Source organism: Argiope bruennichi, chromosome X1 (genome assembly GCF_947563725.1).
Source record: "Argiope bruennichi chromosome X1, qqArgBrue1.1, whole genome shotgun sequence".
Taxonomy (NCBI): Eukaryota; Metazoa; Arthropoda; class Arachnida; order Araneae; family Araneidae; genus Argiope; species Argiope bruennichi.
The window spans coordinates 87,757,885-87,770,886 of record NC_079162.1 but is presented as its reverse complement, the minus strand read 5'-3'; the positions used below and the strand labels follow the sequence as shown (position 1 = coordinate 87,770,886).

The 13,002-nt window shown below is 33.0% G+C and overlaps 1 protein-coding gene across 2 annotated transcripts in view; it reads right to left on the bottom strand.

Annotated features, from left to right (window-relative positions):
- Positions 1 to 2,370: 2,370 nt before the first annotated feature.
- LOC129958396 (delta-sarcoglycan-like) overlaps positions 2,371 to 13,002 on the bottom strand; it is a 406,890-nt gene continuing 396,258 nt past the window's right edge. For both annotated transcript variants that reach the window (XM_056070868.1, XM_056070867.1), the window contains one exon: positions 2,371 to 4,966. The gene's annotated coding sequence lies outside the window, so the exon portion shown is untranslated. The remainder of the gene's footprint in view (positions 4,967 to 13,002) is intronic.

Below are 13,002 nucleotides of genomic sequence, written 5' to 3'. Positions count from 1 at the left end.
AACCAAAATTTGACTTGGGACTATTATTTCGGTAAGAAGATCACTATATAAATTTAATTTATCTAAATCGTTGTGTTTTTGAATTATCCCCTCTACATGTTTGCGTAGGTATAGACCGACATATGATCAATCCGTTGATGATTTTGTCCAAATTTGATACAGATTTACATTTTAGATGATAGAACAGTGCACCAAATTGCATCCATATAGCTTTTTATATTTCTTACTTATGGTGTTCATTCACACTCGGACAGGAAAAATTCGTCTCCATGAATTTCGATCAAAATTTGATAGAATACATCAAATGAAGTGCAAAGACGACGAACCATATTTCATAGATCTATATCCAAGTATTTTTGAGCTATCGTGCTCATAAACAGACAGAGCAGCAGACAGACATAATTCCAAAAAGGTGTTTTTCGGATTCAGCGAGGTCTGAAGTGTGAAGTTGTATCAAAATCTCGAGATCGACTTTTTTTGACGATTACATTGTTTTACAATATATTTAATACACTCGAAACTAAATATGGAACGATCCAATAATATCCATTGCCTTACACTAATCTCTAAATGATGAATTGAATTCAGAACTCCTGTTTTTATTAAACCATTTTTATACAAAATCGAATTATTAAATTTTTCAGATATTTCTAAGGACGGAACTTTGTATTAAAACGATGTCTATTTTTCTTTTTTTACCCAAACTGATTATTTTTTTCAAATTTTGTTGCTTCCACATGAATTGTAAATCACTGGGGATATATGGTCTTGTCCAAAGCAGTAAAAATAATTTTTTCAGACTGCACAATGATTTTGGAAAGATAATAACAGGTAAATGTTTAATGGAAATGTTATCATGCTAGATGATAAAGAAGATTCTCTTGTTGATCTTGGGTGTCACTTTATACTTACTTAATATTTGACTAAAACTCTATTTAGTTCGTTCAGAAAGTTTTCTGGAGGTCTTAATGAGATAAAATACAAAAATACTTAGATAGATTTATTGTAATAGCTTTTGCATTGTTTTATTCCTCTCTCATCCAAATAAAGACTGTCATTTGAAGCACATTTTCCACAATGAAATCAATTTCTATGCATCCGGTATCGAAGAAATCCGCCAATTGGAATCGGAGCCCTCGCGTGACGGCAGTCTGCTCGTCGTCGTAATTGAAGCAATGCTTCCCAGCCAGGAAGCGTCAGGTGACCAAGCATGTGTCATATAATTAAACCGATTTCTGTGAATCTGTTGTCGAAGAAATCCGCCGACTAGGAGCGGTGCCATCGTAAGACAGTAGTTTGCATATCATCGCATTCCTACCCAGTTAGGAAGCATCGGTTGAGCATTGGAATACTGCTCAACATAAGAACCTTTAGGAATGAAGAAAGTAACTTATTGTGAAATCAATTTCTGTATATCCGGTGTTGAAAAAATTCCGCCGGCTGAGAGCGGAGCCAACCATGAAAGCCATCTGCCCGTTGTCGTTACTGAGGTAATGCTGCTCGGTCAGATACTGGAAGATACAGAAATCCCTTTTCAGATACTGGAATAGATTACAGAATGCTTCTTTTCAGCATTGTTTCTCCACAACAGTTGTCATTCTCATCCAGCGCTGCATGTTCGTTAACTACTGCAGAGGTTCTATTGTAAAATGTTTGTCCATCTTGCCTACAGGTCATATAATACTTGCCTGCTCCTTGTTTAACTTAACCTTGTTAATGTACTTGAAGACGAGAAGGAAGGCCAGAGATTGACCACTTTGTGGCTGAGGACCAACCACCTTGAAGAGGATGTCAGTTCGGTGAATCGACCGGTGTTAAGGACGGATTATGATGAAGACAGCAGTCTGCTACAACAAATCCTGTCGATACTGCTTCGTTCAGTGGTGTTCGGGTGGTCGGTTGTACACAAGGAATTCATATCCTACTCTCAGTAACAATCATCTGAATAGCTTCTTGTTCGGTTAGCATTTCTCCAATGACGATGACTCCAGACGGCTGTCACATGGTGACACCGCTACCAAATGGCGATTTTCTCCCACGCCGGTAAACAAAAATTGGCTTCATGTTATAGTAAGGTTCTTATGTAGAAAGTCAGCAAAAAGAGTGCTGCATTTGTTTCAATAGACTTCCAGGCATTCATTATGTGTATCTCTCTACGGACTTTGAGAAACTATCTGCTTGAAATAAATACTCACTATATAACATATTCGTTCACAGATTGAATTATATACTCATCTATGTATATGGTTTTCTAGACTACTTTTCAGACTTTTAGGGATGATTTCTGTTTTTGCATAGTATTAAATTAAAATCTAAAAGAGCAAGCCAGTCATTTCATTTGTAAAACAAAAAACACTTTATTAGCTTTTAGAAAAAACTGGTACAAAATATTTCGACACCGGTGAAACAACAATACTAGAAGAACAAAACTACATCACAAGAGACATTCAAAACATTCAACTTTTTTTTAAAATTTAGTTTAATTAACAGCAGAATTACTTTAAATTGTTTTCACTACAACTTCACAACAGTCAGTAAATTGTTAATTCATGTCCAATTTTTACATTGATAATAGATAAATACACATGCGTACAGTCAAGTACAACACAGAAATATAAATCACGTATTTATGGTAATAGCAACAGATAATATACCTTGCTTCATATTAAATATGAACATCTTCAATTAATTTTAAAACATACAAGAAAAGAAATAAAAACAATTCATGCATTAAAGTTTTCATGCAGATTGACTTTTCAAATTCCATTTATCTCCTTTATTGTGACTCGCGGTCCTTCTTTAAGAAATGACAAAACAGTGGCGGATTTAGGCATTTCCCAGCCCTAGGCTGAGCTCATTTTGAGGTTCCTTTTTGGTTTCATATTTCAACATAATTTAAAATAAATAAAACTGTTATTATTTTATTTTAGTAACTTGGTAAAAACGTATAAGGGCGGATCAAATGAAAAGGGAACAACAGCTATACTTACACAAAAATACACCAAATTATGATAAATTACATAAATGGTGTGTAATAGTAGAGCGGAAGATATGCAAGATATCCTCTACTGAAGAACGGATTTGACCTTTAGTCGCACTTGATATGTATTTCTGGTAGCCCAACAGTATCATCCTTTAATCAATCGGTTGCCATTTCAACAGCATCTATATAATGCTTGTGATTAAAGAACAGATACATGATGTCCGTTTTTTAATCGCAGAAGGTGTTGGAATTTGATAATTGCGTCGATAGATGGCGTGTAAAGTGGTAGATAAGAAAGATGTTCCTTACCGTAGAATGGATTTTCCCTAGATAATCGCACAGGGTCACTTGACATGCATTTGTGGTAGACCAGCAGTTCGTCCAGCAATCGGTCTGCATTTCAACAGTGTCTGTATTATCTTGCATTAAAGAACAGAGACGTGATATTATTCAGAAGTTATTTCTTGTGGAAAAAGTTGTTGGAGTTGGAGAAAGGCATCGGTGGATTCACTGCCATTCACTGGAGAAAATTCACTGTCATTGACTCATGTGCAGAACTGGTGGAAGCGATTCTACATTCGCTGGAGTGGTTCTGCTCCATTTCAATACATGGCGCCTCGCTATCATATAGTCCAGATCGTTCAACAAGTGACTTTCAAATGTTTCTTCCTCTGAGAAAGTCATTTAAATGTCGCCTTTCTAATTCGTACAGCAAAGTCATGGACACTGTTTTTATTGGCAAAGGATGTTGGATTTTGAGAATTGCACTGATGAATTAAGAAGTGTATGGAGAACGCTCACTGTCATTGGCTCGTTTACGCATCCGCTGGAGTTGTTTTATTCCATGATAATACATGGACATTCACACACTAAGGAAGACGACGAAGCTTTGGAGGACAATGTTGAAGCACCCACCATATAGTTCCGATCTTTCAACATGTGACTTTCAAATGCTTCTTCCTCTGAAAAAGATATTTAAATGTCGCCTTTCTAATTCAGACAGCAAAGTCATGGACACTATTTGTTTTAGTGGCAGAAGGTATTGGATTTTGAGAATCGCATTGATGGATGAAGAAGTGTACGGAGAAAGTTCACTGTCATTGATTCATGTGCAGAAATGGTGCAAGTATTTCCGTATTCACTGGAGCCGCTTTGCTCCAAGACAATGCATAGCCACTCGCACACTAAGCAAGATGGCGATGCTTTGGCGAACAATGTTGGAACGACTATCATATAGTTCCGATCTTTTAACATACGATTTTCAAATGTTTTTTTTTCTGAAAAAGATATTGAAACGTCCCCTTTTTAATTCGGTCAACAAAATCATGGTTATTGTTCAAAATTGCGTACAATCGCAGTCAAACGACTTCTGTGAACAAGGTACCACCACTTAGTGAACCAGTAGGACAAGTGCTTGTGTAAATGTGGCGATTATTTTTAAAAATAAATTATGCCATTTCATTCTGCGGCATCTGTTTCGTTTACATTTAATCCGCCCTTATATATGTATATATTTATTGTGATTCATATTTAAGCGCCATCTGCGTTCGTATGCTATATTATTTAAGGAGAATCGTGATATAAATGCTGTAATAACTAAGCAGACGTAACAATTATATTTGATCGTAATATAATGCAATAATTGTATTGAAAAACAGAAAATTTTAATTATAATTCATAGAATTTATAAATTTTTATTTATTTGGCAACTAGACTAAACATTTTTTCAATCGGCAAGTTTTGGTCACCTCTTAGCCTAGTAGCTCGAAGCAACTGCCATAGTAGGAAATCCGCCACTGTGAGCAAATAAACATTTTCTACACAAAATGGACGTCAAATACAACAAATCAAACAATTTAAGACGTTGCTCTTCATTTGAATGAAGAAGAAGTGATCTGAAACATTAGATATGTGATATCTTGAATTCACTTTTAAACACACACATATGCACACCCGTACTTGGTTGTGGTGCTTCCTGTTTCCCTGGAAAAAAAAAGAAGCAAAACATCAATAAAACAACATAATGGAAGTTTCATGGTCAATATGCAGTATGTATGATAATAAAAAATACAATAATCAATGAATAGGCAAAATGTTAAACAAATTATGAAGACACGCGAAAAAAATGGCGGCTCAAATATATTTGACAAAACTTGAGATTCAAATACTTTAAACTTAGATAATGGACGCGAAAATTGTTCAAAGCATTTATTATGATACACTTAGTTATTTTTTCGAACCACGAGATATCTCAAAGATAATACAAGTTTCAACAGATATCACAGACAAAAGTATTGAACATCTTGATTCAGGAAGCTGAAATTTATTTTTTTTAAATTCAATCTAATTGTTCTTCATCCTGAGTAAAGCAAGGGAAATAAACTTTATCATTAGCGTCATCCTGAGTAAAGCAAAAGAAGCAAACTTTATTATTAGAGTCATTCTGAGTAAAGCAAAGAAAACAAACTTTATCATTAGTGCCATCCTGAGGGATTTTACTCTTTCAATTCGATTGGCTTAATCTTGAGTACAGAGAGGAAAGCAAACTTTATTAGCACCATACTGAGTAAAGCAAGGGAAACAAACTTCATTATTAGCGTCATCCTGAGTAAAGCAAGGGAAACAAACTTTATCATTAGCGTTATCCTGAGTAAAGCAAGGGAAGCAAACTTTATTATTAGTCATTCTGAGTAAAGCAAAGAAAACAAACTTTATCATTCGTGTCATCCTGAAGGATTTTATTCATTCAATTCGATTGGCTTGATCTTGAGTACAGAGAGGAAAGCAAACTTTATTAGTACCATACTGAGTAAAGAAAAGGAAGAAAACTTCATTATTAGCGTCATGATGAGTAAAGCAAGGGAAACAAACTTTATTGTGCGTGCATGGGCCTCATGGCTTTTAGGTACGTGAGCCATCAACTTATACGTGAGAAATTTATTGTTGCAGATATGGATCTCATGCACTCGCATTCGCTCAATCAAACTTTTTTAATATGACACATTTTGCACTTTATTCCATCAATTATGCTACATAAGAGTTTCATATAAATTATTTCACATAGAACTGGTGCCTTTTTATGCAATATTTTCAGAATTAAGATATTCGTAGTATGTAATTATTATCTTGTCGATAGTGATTTTTCTTTCTTGCATTGAATAATAGCTAAATGTAGAAAGGGGTCGCATCTCATTTTATTAGCTTTTGCAGGGACGGGAGAGGAAACGGTATTATTCCTACTTATGCTAAGAAACAGAAGTATTTTAATTGGAAGATTTCAAATTCTATTCTCACGTTGTTTTGGAACTATTCAGAACTAGTAAACGGTTTTGAACTTTAACTAAAAATTGTTCACTGAAATCGGGCTGGCTACAGAAAGATATTCTAAAAGAGAAACACAAACGAAGGGCCACAGTTGCCCTGAATGATTTTCGAGAAGGCAACTCTATTCCTGGAATTAAACTTAGGTACATAATATGGTCAAAAGTATCCAGCATTTTCGGATTTACATTTTTACAGTGGCCTGTTTCTAGTCCAACACTCATTACTCATACACTCCCACTTGTCTAATTCTTACTGGTGTGCTGTGGTGTGGAGAGGGAGGTGCCAGCTCAGATGTCATCCTCGTCATCTGACTGCGGTTCAAAATGACGAGGTCCGCCCCCAAATAGCCCTAGTGTTGCTTTACAACGGGACGTTCATATAACTAAACTAAACCCCACTTGTCGAATGTACTTGTTGGAACATGTTCTTTGATGATGAAAATTTTTTACTTTCACCCTTCAGAACATAGACTGTTTCAAGTACTCCAGTTTAGTTATATTAACGGCCCGTTTGAATCAACACTAGGGCTATTTTGGGACGGACCTCTTCATTTTGAACCGCAGTCAGATGACGAGGACGACACCTGAGATGGCACGCCCCTCTCCACACCACACAACACCAGCGGGAGGACGTTTGGTCATGACGGATTTAACGTGCAACAAACCCCCTTACACGACGGTTCTTCGATGGAATTGGGTCACGAACCTGAAACCATCCGGTTCCGAAGCCGAGACCTTACCACCAGGCCACCGCGGCCTCAAGTACTCCAACTCAAAACCTTAACATTTATAACCAGTAAGTATTTTTCACTCTATTATACTGTTCGTCCGTGCCCCACTCGAAGAAACATTCACCACTATATAAACCAGTGATGTCTGTATAATTCTGTATAGTCCAGATATTCTCCCTTCGGAAGGTGTCTGGTTCTGTATAAGTCAGATTAGAAAGAGTCTACTGTATTCGAATTTTCCCCAAAATACTTGAAAAATGATCATATGTACGAATTCATATTACAAACAGTTTTAAAACAATAGTTACCTCAAGTGACTAGTACCCTAAACTTTGCCTTTTTTTAAATTCGTGAAAAATTTAATGGTGGATAAGTATATTTATCGAAATATAGTGAGAGCGAAATGCAGCAAAGTGGGAATGCACTCTTTGATGTATTAACAAATAAAGGATTAAAAGACTATTATCAGGAATTTTGAGTGGTTTTTATCAAAAGGAATTCAAATTCATCATATCGGTATCGATGGAGGGGGAAAACATTTTAATCCTTTAAAATGTTTTCATTGATATAATAATTAGCTTTAAAAGTATCTCAGTAAACGGCATGAAAAATATTTGTTTATGTATAACAAAGCATGATTGGTCACATTATCGGCAATTGGTGCTTCATTTAATGGTATAATATTTTAAAAACATTTTCAAAGGAATGAAAGCATACATAAATAAGGGCATTTCGTCTATTACTTTGAAGAAATTTTGAGTTGTGGTATATGACTGAAAAGTCGAGTATTTTAACAATTTTGATTTAAAAAAAGCGTTAATATGACACCATAAAAGCGCTTCATATAGAAATTGAAACGGGAAAATATTATTTTCGAAAGAAAATTATTATTTACTTTAATGCATTTCCTGCTGTATTAGGAAAGATTTTAATACCATCTATTTTTTTTCAGAATACTTTTATTAGACATTAATCTTTGATACTATAATGGTAGTCGACTTTTATTTTTAACAAATTTTTAATAAACCTTTGTTGTAAATATTTACAAATGAAGTCATTTAAAATGTAATCCTATAATGACGGGTTCGAAGGGTTGTTCATATAGCAATGAATAATATGTTAATAGAGTTAAATATGATAACAATTAATTAGTTCTTTAAATTTATTAAAGAAAGGGAATGTTGATATTAGCATATGGTCCAGATCTTTGGAACAGGGACGATTCTTAAGTAAAATTTGCAAAATAATAATAATAATAAATAAATACAAATTTAAAGTTGTTAATGATTTAGACGAAAGAGGGGTAAAACTGGTGCAAGTTTTAAATGGATGTTCCACTATGGATGAAAAAGACGGCGCAATTTATTCAACAAAATTAAAACAAAATTTCTAGTTTGTTATTTCTGATGTTTTACTTAATATCGTAATAATAGCGTAATTGCTTTTACTACGATATCCATGAGCTAATTGAACCAGATATGTAAAAAAATGGTTGCAAAACAAAAAATGAAATTTAAAATCCCTTAAAACATTAAAAAAAGGGAAAACTTTAGCAGCAGCTTAAATATTTGATGAATTTAATACGTATTTTTAAATCATAATATTTATTTGATAGAAACAAAATTGCAGACCAATTTACCCTCATTCTTTCAAATTTTGATACTTTTCTGGAAAAGTATGAAATTCTGGAATTTTTTTTGAATTATATAAATTTATGCAAAACGCAGTCAGAGCAAAATACTGAATTTCTGGTGCTTCACAACACTTTGAATTGTTACATTCTATATAACAAGCTTTTAAATTCCTTCTAAAAATTGCTTAGCAGCTGTCTGAAAAACTGTCCAACAAAAATATTGATTTTTGGTGCTTCACAACCATTTGAGAATGTTACATCCCGTATAACAAGCTTTTAAATTCTTCCAAAAACTAATAGTTTAGATAATAAGTCAGACTTGGAAAAAACCCAAATCAAATTTATTTCAGAATGCTAAATGTTTGTACTATAATTTAAAAAATAATTCTTTAAGGTGTACTATTACCTCCGGAATAAATTTTTAAAAAATGATATAAAATAGTTTTGCTTTTGAATTTTAGCATAAAATAGATAAAAAAAACTAATGGGAAAATATATATTATATATACACAATACTTCAAATCCTACTAAGCCTTTTAAATTCTCAAAAAGGTGTCTTGTACAGCCAAAAAATAATATGTATCTACAGTAAATTGACAACATTAATTGCTACATTAGGTTACAGCGCCTCTATCTGTTAAATAAAGAAGTTACAAAAAATAACTCAAAAAATAAAGGATAAAGGTCAGATAGTCCAGTTAGAAAAATATACACTACACCATAAGAAAGACATAAACTTTCTTAGAGTTATCTGTAAAATTGACGGAGATACTTGCGATTAAATTTATGAACTTTTTATGACTTAAACGGTTCGTCCTAAAATGGAAAAATATATTCCCAAGTATTATCATGCAGTTTTTTCCGAATTTAAGCAACGGCGAGGTGAAATTTAAGCAATGAAGTATTGAAAATATACAAAGAATAAAAATTATAAAAAAAAAGTTTAAAAATGCACTCGGGTATGTTGAAATCTGAGGATCGAACTCACAATCTTCGAGCAGCTATCAAGATTTCCTATTAAAATGCCCATGTGCATGCTGGCCTACTTGATGTAATACGTTTTTCAACACGCGCGTAGCAATGTTTCTTAGAAATACATTTCTTTTCTTTCTCTATATCTTTTTATTTCTTTTTTACTAATCTGTATTTTTTCGCTTGTTCTTCTATACAACAATAAATAACGGGCATTGAATTCTGGCATTTTCCCATTTGCATAAAGTTTATCAAGATAAAAAGTTTATTGTTAATCTTTTGTGGCTGTATGATCATGAGGTTACACGAAGATGATGAGTTCAGATCCTCTTTTTCGCCCACCCCCCGAATGCGTTTTTTCATTTTTAAAAAAATAATTTTTGTTTATTTTCTTCATTGTTTAAATTTCACTTCACTGTTGCTTAATTCGGAAAAATTGTGTAATAATACTGAAATTTACATTTTTCAATTTTAGAAGGAAACCTTTAAGTCACAGAAAGTTCCTAATTTTAATCCCAAAAATTTTGCAGATACCTACATGAAACCTTTTTTGTGTTTTATTAAGCTATAGTGTACATTTTTCAATCTGGACTTTAGGGCCGATTCCTTTATTTTGTGAGTTATTTTTTGTATTTTATTTTATTTTATTTCGCCATTAGAGGCACGGTAACCTGTCTCAATAAATTCAGCATAGTCATTTTACTATAGATACGCGTTACTTCCCTAACTATACAAGACGTCGTTTTGAATTTAAGAGGCTTAAAAAGACTTCAGCGATCACCCCGTATACTATATCAGATAAAAACTAAAATTGGAAAAAATACTTTTTTTTTGGTGGGAAGGAATTACAGAAAGTACTATAAACTAAAAACTTTCTAGTTTAGAAGCTTATCAAATGATTTAGAATCTTATCAAAGTTTTGCAGACGACTTAAAATATATACTGCGTAATTCCTGAAGTAGAAAAGAAAGCTGTATTTCTGTCCAATCTTTAAGTATTTGAGTTTGAGATATAAATTGCACTTCGATCTTTATATATTGTTTTTTTTTTTTTACTGATAAATAACATGAAATTTATAATAATGTTATTTATCATGTAATTAAAGCATTATAATGTTTAATACTTTACATTTATTTTAATACTTTATAATGTTATATAATTTTTTTTATACAAGGAGGTTGCTTATTTTGCAGTTCAAAAACTGCTGAATCTTTTGATAAATCATCATATAAAATTTGAACAAGTTTAGTTCAGTTTAGTTATATTAACGTCCCATTGTAAAGCAACACTAGGGCTATTTTAGGACGGTCCTCGTCATTTTGAACCGCGGTCAGATGACGAGGACGACACCTGAGCTGGCACCCCCCTCTCCGCGCCACACCACACCAGCGGGAGGACGCTTGGCTTGACGGATTTAACGTGCAACAGACCCCCTTACACGACGGTTCTTTGGTGGAATCGGGTCTCGAACCTGAAACCCTACAGCTCACAAGCCGAGACCTTACCACCAGGCCACCGCGGCCCTCAAATTTGAACAAAAAGTAGGCATTAGAGTTTAATTTGAGGTTTTATATAAGAAAATTTTTAACAAAATTTCAAATTTGTGAAAATAGCATTAAAAACTAAATTATGCAAACATAAATAATGAATATAGCCTCCGAAAATGAACGTAAAAATAAAATTCAAACGCTTTTATAAAACAAACTTTTCAAAAATTAAGAATATTGTATAAAAGTATCCGATACTTTCGCCAAAAATCAACTCTTCAACGTAATCATCTACCTTAAGGGCTTTACATTTCAATTACCAAACCTGGTAAACGTTGTGTTACAAATTTTGGTATTAAGTCTTAATGTCCTTTGTGAAAAATATAACCTAATCAAACAATAAAACCTAGTATTTTTTAGCTAAGGAACTAAATTAAAAAATAAATTTCACCAAATCATATTTTAAAAATACACTGTTATTAGCGTAATTAAAAAGTGTATTAACTTATATTGATTTTAATTGTTTATTAGCATTTAGTGCCTTCATTTTATAATTTTTTATGAATATAAAAAGGTCTTGGGAACAGTTTTTTTGTCAAATTCTTCGGCAGATGGCTCGACTAATATGAAATCAAAATTTAATTGAATTAACTTAATAATTAATGATACAGTTCTGAAAATAACAAAATAGTATACTATCGTCATGAAAACGTAATTGTTAAATGTTAAAAATTCTAGTATATCCGGAAATAAGTGAAAATCTATTACAGATTTACATCCATGTAAACATGAAACAAGTGAAGTTAAATAAATATTTATAATAATATGAATATATAATAAATTTAATAATATTGGCAGTAAAAGTATAATTATATATATTATTACAAAGCATTATGCTTTATATTATATAAAGCATAATTATAATGTTATGTCACAATATATTGTAATGTATGGAGTTGGTATCAATAAAATGTGAAAATTGAATGCTCTACTTTATCAGTTAGGCAAATAAATGCAGAAAATGTGGAAAACCATGCTTCGTTCGGCAGTTTTTCTTTTTCTTTTGGTAAAATTGTGTTTTTTTTCGGAGAAACTATTTAGATACGAATCACATACTGATTACATATGAATATTTTTCAGTCTTACCTACATATGAACTGGTCATTTAAATACAAATAAAAAAAATCATGAATGCACTTAATTTGTTATTCGAAACAATCTGCTATATTTCAGTATTCATTTTTCAGCTTATCTATCATTACTTATATTTTTGAACTTACACTCAGTTTTACCATGGTGAAATCGAGTCCGAGATGGCCTTGTCAACATGAGAGCAGATGGAAAAAGGTTGTAGTTTAGTTATATTAACGTCCCGTTGTAAAGCAACACTAGGACTATTTAGGGACGGACCTCGTCATTTTGAACTGCGGTCAGATGACGAGGACGACACCTGAGCTGGCACCCCCCCTCTCCACACCACACCAGTGGGAGGACGTTTGGTATGACGGATTTAGCGTGCAACAGACCACCTTACACAACGGTTCTTCGGAGGAATCGGGTCTCGAACCTGAAACCTAATGGTTCACGAGCCAAGACCTTTCCACCAGGCCACCACGGACCCGGAAAAAATTCGTGATAGTTAAATTATAGATTTTTTTTTTTTTTTGCGCAAAATCGCATTTTCCTGGGAATGACACCTATTTAGATAAACTCAAAAATCAAAACCTTATCGAAATACAAAATTTGATTCAAATCGTTAGAGTCGTTTCCGAGATACAGGAAATATATAGGAATGGCTAGTTTAAAGATATAAGACTTTCGCATGTGAAAAAAAATAAGATATCAATAATAAAATATCATTTAAAAATAGTTC